Genomic DNA, 12,177 nt, shown 5'->3' on the forward strand with positions numbered 1-12,177 from the left:
AATCAATGAAACTTCACCAACTTCCTTCTGAAAGTTCATACAGGTAACATGAAACATATTGCCTTCATCAATAACATTCACCATTCCTAACTCCAAGAACACGTTGCACGGGTTCCATGAATATTGAAGATTTAAGAATGTTATGCAAGAATAAATTCAATTACAGCTTGCACATAGGAAGAATGCACAGAAAGTCTCAGCATGTCAGAAATTCATGTGAACTGAACTGCAGCCCAGCAGAGGGGAAATCAGTCGCTGAATCCCAATATCCACATGTTTGCTTCTTCCATGTACCCAGTTGGAAACCTGTGTGAAGGAGCATGCAGTCTGACAGAGCGCCTGAGTGAATCCTTCATTGTCTGATCTAAAGCTGCAATAGGAGCTCTCTATTCTGGCTGTGAGAGCTGTGGTGATATTCCGTAGTGTAGATTCACAATACCCTCATCAGGTTACTGTTGAAAACCCTCTGTAAGAAACAGCACAGAAAGAGAGAAACTGGAGGAGGCTATTCTAAACAGCTGTCCTACCCGCCGTTTGATATCTTCATGGTTGACCAAAGATGGCAATGCGTTTCCCCAGCTCATCTTCAACAACCTGTCGCACAACGGGACAAAGACGTTTTAGCAATCGAAAATTTCTGTGTAACTTTAGGAGGGAAATGTGTTTAGAGACAATGGGTTTTTGTACAAAGTTTTCAGGTTTTGCTCGTGAGCATCTGATTCAGGTCTGTTCATGTTTCAAGCGATATGATTCAGTCAAAACTCACCAGCAAGAAGCTAAGGAACTTCCTCTGGTCAGTAGCTGGGATGAGAACTCCAGACGACAGGAATTGTCGATGGATCAGCACAACAATCAATGATTCAGCTGAAAATTGAAGTAAACTCCAATTCTTGTGTGGTTCAAACCCACAAACATTGCATAGCAAAGTTTCCAAAGTTATAGAAATCTAACACGCTTTTCATTGCGCCACAGAGCTGCGCTTGCCACAATTTACTGCAACCAAATTGTGGTTGTCGAGGAGAAAATGTCGACAATCAACAGGAGATGCGGAGAGTTTTTTCAATGAGCAGATCTATTATTTGCAAACAAAACCGGGACATTCAGAAAGCAAATTACTGAATGCCGCCGAACCTCAGGGTCCATGGCATAGAGTCATAGAGTCATTGAGATGTACAGCATAGAAACAGACCCTTCTGTCAACGCAATCTAGTCCTACCTGCCAGCAAGCGGCCCATATCCCTCCATACCCTTCCTATTCATATACCCATCCAAATGCCTCTTAAATGATGCAATTGTAACAGCCTCCACCACATGCTCTGGCAGCTCATTCCATACACGTACCATCCTCTGCGTGAAGAGGTTGTCTCTCAGGTTTCTTTTATATCTTTCCCCTCTCACCCTAAACCTACGCCTTCTAGTTCTGGACTCCCCGACCCCATGGAAAAAATACTTTGTCTATTTATCATCACCATGCTCCTCATAATCTTGTAAACCTCTATAATGTCATCCCTCAGCCTTCGACGCTCCAGGGAAAACAGCCCAAGCCTGTTCAGTCTCTCCCTATAGCTCAAATCCTCCAACCCTGGCAACATCCTTGTAAATCTTTTCTGAACCCTTTCAAGTTTCACGACATCTTTCCGATAGGAAGGAGACCAGAATTACACGCTGTATCCAACAGTGGCCTAACCAATGTCCTGTACAGCCGCAATATGACCTCCCAACTCCTGTACTCAATACTCTAACCAATAAAGGAAAGCATACCAAACGCCTTCTTCACTCTCCTATCTACCTGTGACTCCACTTTCAAGGAGCTATGAACCTGCACTCGAAGGTCTCTTTGTTCAGCCACACTCCCCAGGACGTTACCATTAAGTGTAAAGGTGCTGCTAAGATATGCTTTCTCAAAATGCAGCACCTGGCATTGATCTGAATTAAACTCCATCACCTCATCCTTTTCTTTAGTCATGTTTGTTAGCTTATCAGAATGCCCAACTGTGTAATTCAGAATTACCTCACTCTATTTCCCATTGTCGTTCTACTTCTGTCACTATATTTTTTTCCTAATTCTATTTAATATTATTCTACTGTCAGTATTTGGTATTCTACTGCCACCTGTGCTACAATGAACCTCCATACCAGACTGACCTGTCATGATTAGATATTTAGCTACCCCATTTATCACAATGTTTCCTGTCCCAAGCTGACTCTACTAACCACTGATTAGATATTTAATGTCGTATCTTGCTGCAAGCGTCTCACGCAGGCTAACACGACTATCAATTTATTATTTAAAGTCATTTCCTAAGTACTTATTGCCACGACTTGTCCCAATCTGCCATGATGATATTTAGTTGACGAGTCTGACTTTTCTAATTGTTATTATCTCAGCCTGCCATAGTAACCTTTCAGCCCAGTCTGACTGCTAACTTGTGTCGGACCATTCCACTATTCTTATCCCAACCTGCCACGCTGGCTCCATCCTGCCCAGTAACCTCTCGACAAGTGTAGCATTCCACAGACTCTTTGTAACAGATCGTCAGTAGTTTTCATGCCTTTAGCATTCACATGCTATCATGCTCAGTATTTTCTGTACAGTGTTTGGATCTCTCATCAGTCATCTGTTTATCTTCACCCCACTTTCCAGTACCTGGTCTTTATTCATGTGTGCTCTAGCTTCTCAAGATTTCGGCTAAATACTCCTGAAATATTTTGATGACTCATAGGTTTACCATACTTTCAAAATGTGAATTCCAAACAAACAACACTCTCAGAGTGAAAACGTTCATCCTATATCTCGTCTGAACTTCTTCTCCCTTGTGTTTAACGGAGATCCCTGGTTGTTAACTCTTCCCATAGCAAGTTTATTGTGCACCTTAATCACTTCCACACTCTGCCTTCTCCGCTCTAGGATAAAGAGCGTGAGCTGAGCTCGTCTATCTTCGCCATGGCGATACTGTCGTGCTGGAAACGTACAGCAGGTTAGGCAACATCCGAGGAACGGGAGAATCGATGTTTCTGACATAGGTCTTTCACCAGGAATGAGTCTTATGGGTAGGGACTGAGAGATAAATGGGAGTGGGTTGGGGTTGGGTGCAAGGTAGCTGGGAAAGTGAATGGTGGATGGAGGCGGAGAGAAGGTGATAAGTCAGAGGGGGAGAGATGAATAGGTCCGGAGGGTGGTGCTGAGTTGGATGCTTCAGACTGTGATAATGTTGGGGGAGGGGAAATGAGGAAGCCGTTGAAATGCACATTTATCCCCTGTGGTCGCAGGGTCCCAAGGCAAAATATGAGGCGTTCATCTTCCAGGCGTCAGGTGGTAACGGTTTGGTGGTGGCTTATGCCCGAAACATCGATTGTCCTGCTCTGCAATTCACATGACAGGAGATATGTGAAAACCAAAGACTTAAAAAAAGGACAAAAACGTATAGATTTAGAGTTAATGGAATTAGAGACAGTGCAGACAGAAACCATTAGGCCAAATGAGTATGTACTGTGCCGTGGAAGAGATTCACACACACACCCACTCTATCTTTCTAAACCTGCATTTATGATCCACCTACAAAATAGAAATTACTCCAAAAGCTCAGCGAGTCAGGCAGCATCAGTGGAGAGAAATCAGAGTTAACATTGCGAATTACAAACAGTTCCGAGGAAGGGTCTGTTGACCCGAAATGGACATTCAGTTTTCCCCGAGCTGCAATTCAGACTTTTGTCTCTGATTTACAGCACTTACATTCCATTCAGATTTTGTTTGCCATGTACCTGAATTGCACACCTTTGCATTGTGGGAAGGAATCGAAGCATTCAGAGGAAACTCACACGGGAGACAGAGAACAGGAGTGTGCAAATTCCACAGTCAGTCACACAAGTCTGGTATCGAAGGTGGGTTTTTGGCGCTGAAAGGCGCAGTTCTATCCATTCAGCCATCCCAATATGCAAGCGCCCACCCTGGAAGTAAATTGAACCAGATCTCACGCAGTGACAGGCGGTGGTACTACTCAAGAATTGTTTGCAAAAAGAAGCCTATTTATTAATACTGGAAATTAACATTCGCTTAACTACCCAAACTATTTTTTAAATTACTTGGCCTATAGCCTTGTATGTCTTGGCATCACAAATTCACATCTGAATGCTTCTGAAAGTTATGAGGATTTCTGACTCTCCAATCTTTGCAAGCACTGATTCCAAATTTAAACAACCGCTGTTTCAAAACATTTGTCTGCACATTCACTCAAATCTTTCCTCTTCTATTCTTAAATCTATGCCACAATACCCCTCCCTCCGTGATCGATCTCACCATCAAAGAGAAACGTTTATTTCTGTCTACGCCATCCATATTCCTTATTATTTTGTACATCTCAATCATGTTTCTTGTCAAGTTCTTCTGCTCTAAGAACAACGCCTCCAGTCTATCCAATTTCTCTTCATAACTGAAACTCTTTTACCCAGACAATATCCTGGTAAATCTCTCCTGCATCATTTCCAGTGCTATCATATCCATGCTATCATGCGAATTGCAGAACTGCACACAATAGGCAAGATAGAGCTAAATGAGCAAGTGAAATCAATGACGTAGAAGTCCACAGAAAGAGGTATTTTCCACTAAATTTTATTTTCCTCAGTGCTGCCCTGTGTCCTTTTCCTGAGCCTGATATCCCAATAATCTCCGGTCCATGTTGTGAAAGCTGCTACAGGAGAATTGATCTCACAACCATGGTATCTAAATGGATTGACTGGTTTAAAGGTGAGCACGTTGTTCTTCTATGACGTCACAGAGGCGCATGAAATGTCAAAGCTGGGAGCGTTCCTGGTCAAAGGTGGGAGGAAGAGCTTATTTGTCGCCGATTATTAGACTATTAAGAAACAACAGCAGCATTAACCCGCACTGCAGATTTGCTCAGCGGAAGCGTGCTAGAACCTTAAGCAGGAGGTCGATTAATTGAAACCAATCTCTGAAATTTTCCTTATAAATGCGCTGTTTTGTTACTTTGACAGTAAGCGCTGTTTTTGATCACATTGTCTCCACATCAGCCTCTTGCTCCCAGTAAACACTCCAATCCAGCGTACATCACATTCATTCCGACACAGCCACATGTCATATTCTCATTCCCTCTGTGATAATTGGAATTGACAATGTCATTCTCTGAGATGCAGCAATGTAGCATGAAGTTGGTAGTGTAGTGAACAAAGAAGAGCAAAGAACACAGAAATTTTACAGCCCAGGAACAGGCCCTTTGAAAGTGGAAGCTTGAGCTGATCCAAATCCACTGTCTAAGCCTGTCATCCAATTCCTAAGCATCTGTATTCCTCTGCACCCCACCTACTCATGCATCTGTCCAGGCGCACCTGAAATGAACCGACCGTGCTTGCCTCTACTACCTCTGATGGCAACACGTTGCAGGCACCTATCACCCTCTGTGAAAAATACATCCAACATCTATCTCTCTTAAACTTTTCACCTCTCAAATTGAACGCGTGACCTCTCATTATTTAAACCCTCACCTTGGGAAAAAACCGTATCTCTATCCACCCTGATGATTCAAGATTTTATAGATGTCAATCAGCCCCCACCCCCCGCCCCCAATCTCTCCTCAGAGCAAGCATCTTCCAGACCAGGCAACATCCTCATAAATCTTCTCTGCATACTCTCCTAAACGTCCACATCGTATTGGTAATTTAGCAGCCAGAACTGTACACAGCATTCTATATGAGTTTGAATCAAAATCTTGTACACTTTTAGCATGACCTGCCAGCTCTTATACTCAATGCCCCGTCCGGTGAAGGCAAGCTTGCCATATGCCCTCTTGTCAACTCGATCAACCTGTGCAGCACCTTCAGGGTGCAAAGGACCTGAATTCCCAGATCTCTCTGCTCATTAACTTTATCTAAGGCTCGTCCGTTTACTTGGCTCTCGAATTAGACTTCCCAAAATGCATCACCTCACATTTACCTGGATCCAACTCCACCTGCCACTTCTCCGCTCAACTCTCCTGTCTATCTACATTCTCCTTCATTCATTGACAGTCCCCGATGCTTTCTGCTACTCCACCAATCTTCGTGTAATCTGCAAATGTAATGGCGATATTTGGGCTAGCAACCCTTGGAGAATGGAGCATGGCAGCTGCTGGTAATTAGATTTGATGAATAAAATCTGGAATATAAACCTGCTCAGAGGAAGTGTGACAAAAAGTTTTAATTTTCTCGAAACCCATTCATTCATGTCCCTTCAAAAGGGAAATCGGCAGTCCTTAACGAGACCTGGCAACATATAACTCCAGATCCACAATAGTAGAGTTCACCTCTAAATCCCCTCTGGCTCAGTTCAAGGAGAGTTAAGGATGAACAACAAATGCTGTTCAGACTATGATAGCCACACTCTGTGGGAGAATAAGGAAAAATAAAAAAGATACATGGATGATGGGGAATATCGGAAGTCGTCTCAGCGTGGTCTCAAATTCAACTGATTATCCAAACTAAATAGACAGAAGGATACCCACGCCGCAATGAAGTCAGGTCCATGGGGGCGGGGTCTGTAAGAAGGGACTAAAATACCCGCTGAAATGTAAACTCACTTGCTCAGTCACAATGTGGACAGGTCATTCACCACTACCATATTTGAGAAGGAATCAGTCAGGAGACCAACCTGCAGAGTTGCCATTAGGTTTACAAATGATAGCAAGGGTCCGATTCTGCTGTTATTGCAGGTGTTCGTCCCATCCAAAAATGAACCATGCTTGGATGCCTTTTTACAGTGGAGTACCACTGTTTCCTGATGTAGATCAATAAATCAATCTTAGTTGTAGTAGTCATGTTTAGAAGTTTTCAGACGATGCAACAATTGGTCGTGTAGTTGACTGTGATGAACAATATCAGGGACCGCAGGGATGTATCAATCAGGTGGAAGGGGAAAAAAAGGCGAATGGAATTCAATCCAGACAATAAGTGGTAACGACATTGTGGAGTTGAAACAATAACAGTGAGGATTCTGAGTGGTGTACAGTAACAAAGAGATCTTGGAGTAGATATTCATAGATCTTTGAAGATTGTTGGACAGGGAGATCAGCTGTTCGAGAGGCTTTTTATATATTTTCTATTGTTGACCACAGATTCAGGATGATATTCGATCTTTAGCAACCGCCAGTTTAGGAAACAACTAAAGGAATGAGCACAAATCTGGTCAATGCAATCATCAACATTTTAAAATATTGTAAAATAAAAGGTGGAGGGCTGAAGTATAACTCTTTGCCCATCAAGACCGCTTCACCACTCAATGAATTTACCACTGATTCCTCTCCAAGTCATGCTGGTATGTGCCTTGGAGGGTAATTTGTAAATGGTGACGTTTCAGTGCATCTTCAACCTTATCGTTCTAGTCGGTCCAGTTTTTGAGCTTTGAAGGTTCTGTCAACAAAGCCTGGATGACTTACTTCAGTGAATCTTCTAGGTGGTGTACTCTGCTGCAATTGTGCCTCAGCAGTTGAGGGAATAAATATTTAGGTGTTGAACAATGTACAGTTAAGTGACTGTATTGTCGTGGAAGGTGTCCAGTTCCTTCAGTGGTATTGAAGCTGCACCCACCTAGGCAAATGGAGAGAGTTCAGTTAAACCTCTAATTTGTGCATTGCGGACGATGTAGGCTTCACGGAGACAAGAGTTGAGTTAATAATCAAACAAAGTCCACCGGCGGACATGTTTTTGTCGTCAACTTCTTTATATGGGCGGTCAGGTTCCATTTTCTCCTAAATACTAGCTCTCAGAACGATTACACGGAAGAATTCAGTTACAATGAAGCCATTGAATATCAATCGAATATGATTAGATTCTCATTTGTCAGAGTAATCGATGCTGTATTTGGTCCTTCTGTGGATCAATCCGATTCCAATCGCTTTCTGATTTCAAGTTCCAATTCCCGTCTGCGCCTGAAATTTCAACCCGTTTCCTCGCCGAAATTTCTCCAGCTGTCTTAATAGCATGTAAGGATGATGGAGGGGACAACAGAGACTTACGAGGATGTTGCCAACTCTGTATAAAATGGAGCTTCGTGGAATGATTGGTTAGGCTGGGATTATTCCCCTCGAAACAAAGGAGGTGGAGGGGAGAATTATAAACGTTCAATATTCGTGGGATCTTGACAGGGTAGATACAGGCCAATGGTTTGCCCTTGTGCTGTGAGGAGAGCACCAGAGGAGATAATCTCAGAATTAGGTATTGTCCATTTAATTCAGAAATGAGGAGTAATTTCTTGCACAGGGACCAAAACATGTGTGGCATTTTTCAGCTGGAAAAGCGCAGCAGGTCAGGCAGCACACAAGGAGCAGGAGAATCGACGTTTGGGGCATGAGCCCTTCTTCAGGAAATCACAATTTTCAAACTGTGCCAGATAGTTAGCCAGAAAGATGATGAAAATTTGTCGAGGTAACTGAGCAGCAAGGAGTTAAAGATTATCATATTAACCATGAGTGCGTTGAATGGTGGGGAAGACTCCATGGGCTGAGTGGCAAACTTCCAGTGGTTTAACATTTGGTCTAACGCCTTATTTTATTCATAAGTTCAGACTTGTACGGGGTTAGGATGACGTGATAGTAAAGGTTTATTAAACTGATCAGACAGATCAGGAACCAGGCACATAAACTCAGGAAGAAGAAATGTGCTGTGATCTGGGGTCAACAAATGACACTGGGCACAGCACAGGTGGCTGTGTACAGAAGCTGGGATTGCTGAAGAACATTGGTGGACCTTATACAGTTGGCAAGTCAGTGATCACGCTGGATTATGGATCATTGTACGATTCACACACAGCAGAAATTTGTGCAAGAATGAAGGGTTCGTTTCATTGGAGAATTTTTCTGCGGTTCCAATTCCGAGTGACTGTTTGAATTACTGATCAAATCATTATGTGGAGTGTTAGGTTAAGATACTCATGAACAACCCCACTGGATAAACTTGTGCTCCCGATCTCTTGTTATTTGTTTCTCTTTCTTTCGATGTAAGTTCACAGAAAGACAAGATGGCATGTAGGGCGGAAAGAAAAATGGGTTCCTTCTCATTACACCAATTTCATTTACAATTGAATAGAATGATTGCTGTCACTCTTCATTTCGACTTCAATGTGGTGAATTATTTGTGAATCTCCCGTGCAGTGAAGGGCACGAACAAGATTCTCGATCTAGTGTATACCAGAGTGTGAGGTGCCAATAAAAACTGCTGGAGCGGTTTGTGAAATTAGCAAACAGTGTAACTCGAACTCGTGAATGTGGAGCACAGCGGTATAATAACCCAATACCATAATCGCTCAGTCTTCGCAGCACATTTTGTAGAGGAGTGACATGTCACCTCATCAGGTTACATGTGGTGAAAGTAAAGGGTGGTTAGCACTGCTGCCTCGCAGCGCCAGAGACCCGGGTTCAGTTCCCACCTCAGGCGACTGACTGTGTGGCGTTTGCACGTTCTCCCCGTGTCTGCGTGGGTTTCCTCCGGGTGCTCCGGTTTCCTCCCACAGTCCAAAAATGTGCAGGTGAATTGGCCTTGCTAAATTGCCCGTAGTGTTAGGTAAGGTGTAAATGTATGGGTGGGTTGCACTTCGGCGGGTCGGTGTGGGCTTGTTGGGCCGGACGCCCTGTTTCCACGCCATTGTGCTTCTGCTTGCACCAGAGTTATAATAACAGCAAATTCCAATAAATAGCCATGCTTGACAGAATGAATAGCTGTCATTGATACATTCTGAGTCAGAATTATGTCAGAATGAAACAGAGAACAAGAATTTTCCGTCATATTCACACCTACATTTTTTTCTCATAATTTCTTCAGTCACTTTCTCTCTCACGTGAAGAAGCAGCCATGGAGAGGGAAATAAAGGCAATGTTGTGGCTCAATGGCCTTTCTGATATGGCTGAACCTGAATTGGATTAAATCGCAAGAAACGCTGTTTTGTTTGTTTCATTTTCATTTTGCTGCAACCTCACAATGTTCATTGTAATAATCGGAAGTGAATTAGATAAATCTCATTGTAACGATTAATGTTGTATTCAAATTTGTTCCGACTTTATTTCAGCTTAAGGAAAATATTGCTTAGAAAATCAGAGTGTTAAAATGCAAAAGAAAACCCACCAGTTTTGTTGCTCGTTGCTTTAGCCGATTTCACCGAGTATAAAATGGACCAAACATCATGGTGTTTGTCCTCACATCTTTAACGTATATAATTAAAGCCGGAAGTCGATCTCCAAGCAACTGGTCACTTCTTATTCATTATGAAACATCATCCCTTCACAATGAAAAAAATCCACTCAGTTCCATTTACAATGGTTTAGGTGGAATATTATGGCAAATCTTTCAAAATCCAGAGTTTTTGAAACCGAATCTTATTCAGCTGCACGCGTACACGAAATGTCTTTACATTTAAAGTCAACCCACTTAGACATTGTTTCCCCGCAACTTCCAACCGACTACACGCCACCCCTAGACCTTTACCGAGCCACACGCTGTCTCTCTCCTTGTGAAATTTATTCCTTGTATGTCACGAAATGTGCCTTTCCAAATATTTTGAAAAATAGACTCTCGGAGTGGCAGCGATTCTGCTCTCATCATTTCTTTTTATCAAAGGTTTTATCAAAGGTTTTGAATGTCTAGCGTCTCGATGTTTACTTACTTGAAAGAGGGAATTTTCCACCTATTTACTCTGTCCAAACATTTCATAACCTGGAAAAACTCCAATTAAGTCTTTCTTGGTTCAGGGATAACTGTTCTAAATTTTCGAAGGCCACAAGTGAATAAAATCTCATCCTCAGTATACCTTGTCAGCATCGCTTCTAATGGTTTTACACCCCAGTAAACACCGTCATTATCCTCTCCGATAGATTCACAGAATCCTATAGTGCAAAAAGAGCCTTTCAGTCAATCGAGGCGGTGTCGACACTCTGACGAGCATCTCACCAAGACCTATCTCTCCTCCCCATTCCCTTATATTTCACCAGAAGAAGGGGCAACCCTCCCCATTATGATGTCAAATAAAGCTGTTGGGCTATAACCTGGCGTCCTGTGACTTCTGACATTGTCCCGCGTTACCCATGGCTAATTCATTAAACTTACTTAATTCACTCCCTGCATACGAGAGGGCAATTTAACTTGGCCAATCAACATAACCCTCAGACCGAACCGCAATGCGAATTACTGAGCCAATGTTCCATCATAGTGAGCAAAACCTGAATCATTTTTAATGGCTTTATACCCTGGGAACTCAGCTACATCAAAGCAAATCAACCCAAATTCAATGTATCGAAACGCTACTCTATGCTTTACAATCTGATTCGTGCTGCGGGAAATGTTTCTGCATTCATATTTGAATGATTTTAAGCTGTTTCTTCCTCAACGTCCTGCTTTCAATAAACACTTCAATTCGGAACAAGTCTGCCGAATGTTTTTCATTCCAACACTGTAACAAGGTGCAGTTTGCAAAGGTCACGTGTTTACGCTTTCACTGAAACTCTGCCTCCCTGAGAGCTGCTGTTATTCCCCACTTGATTCAGGCAGCACTGTCCTTCCTGTGACATACCCATTCGAGAATGGAAGGGTAAGTATCAATACCCGCACTTGGGAATGGAGCGACAGTTTTAAAATATTTACACTGCCCCCAGTGGAGAATTGAGTCCTGTGACAGGCGGGGACACTAACCACTATACTACCGAGAACAAGAGTGTCAGAGGAGGCCCTTCAGTCAATTGTGGCGACACTTGTCAAAAACAACTGCCTAATGAACTGAATCCCATTTCACAATGTTTATCCCACAGCCTTATATGTCTTGGCATCACAAGTTCAAATCTGAATGTTTGTTCAGGTTCTTAGTGTTTCTGCCACTCTGAACAATGCAGACAGTGTATTCCAAATTGCAACCACCTACTGGTTCATAAAGCAGTTTTGCACATCTTCTGAAACCATTCTGCCATTCTCGTTAAATCTCTGGCCCCTGCTAATCGATCCCTCCATCAATGGGAAACTCGTTCAGTCAACCCTGTCCATACCTATCTTAATCATGTCTCCTTTACATCTCCTTTACACTGGGACAAACACTCCACTCTGTTCTGTCTTTCTTCACAACTGAAACTCTTCATCCCACTCAATATTCCGGTAAATATCTCCTGCAATTTTCTCAGTGTGATCACATCCCTGCGATAATGTGACTTG

Source organism: Chiloscyllium plagiosum, unplaced genomic scaffold (assembly GCF_037043375.1).
Source record: "Chiloscyllium plagiosum isolate Xiang-an unplaced genomic scaffold, Cpla_swu_hap1 HiC_scaffold_44, whole genome shotgun sequence".
NCBI lineage: Eukaryota > Metazoa > Chordata > Chondrichthyes > Orectolobiformes > Hemiscylliidae > Chiloscyllium > Chiloscyllium plagiosum.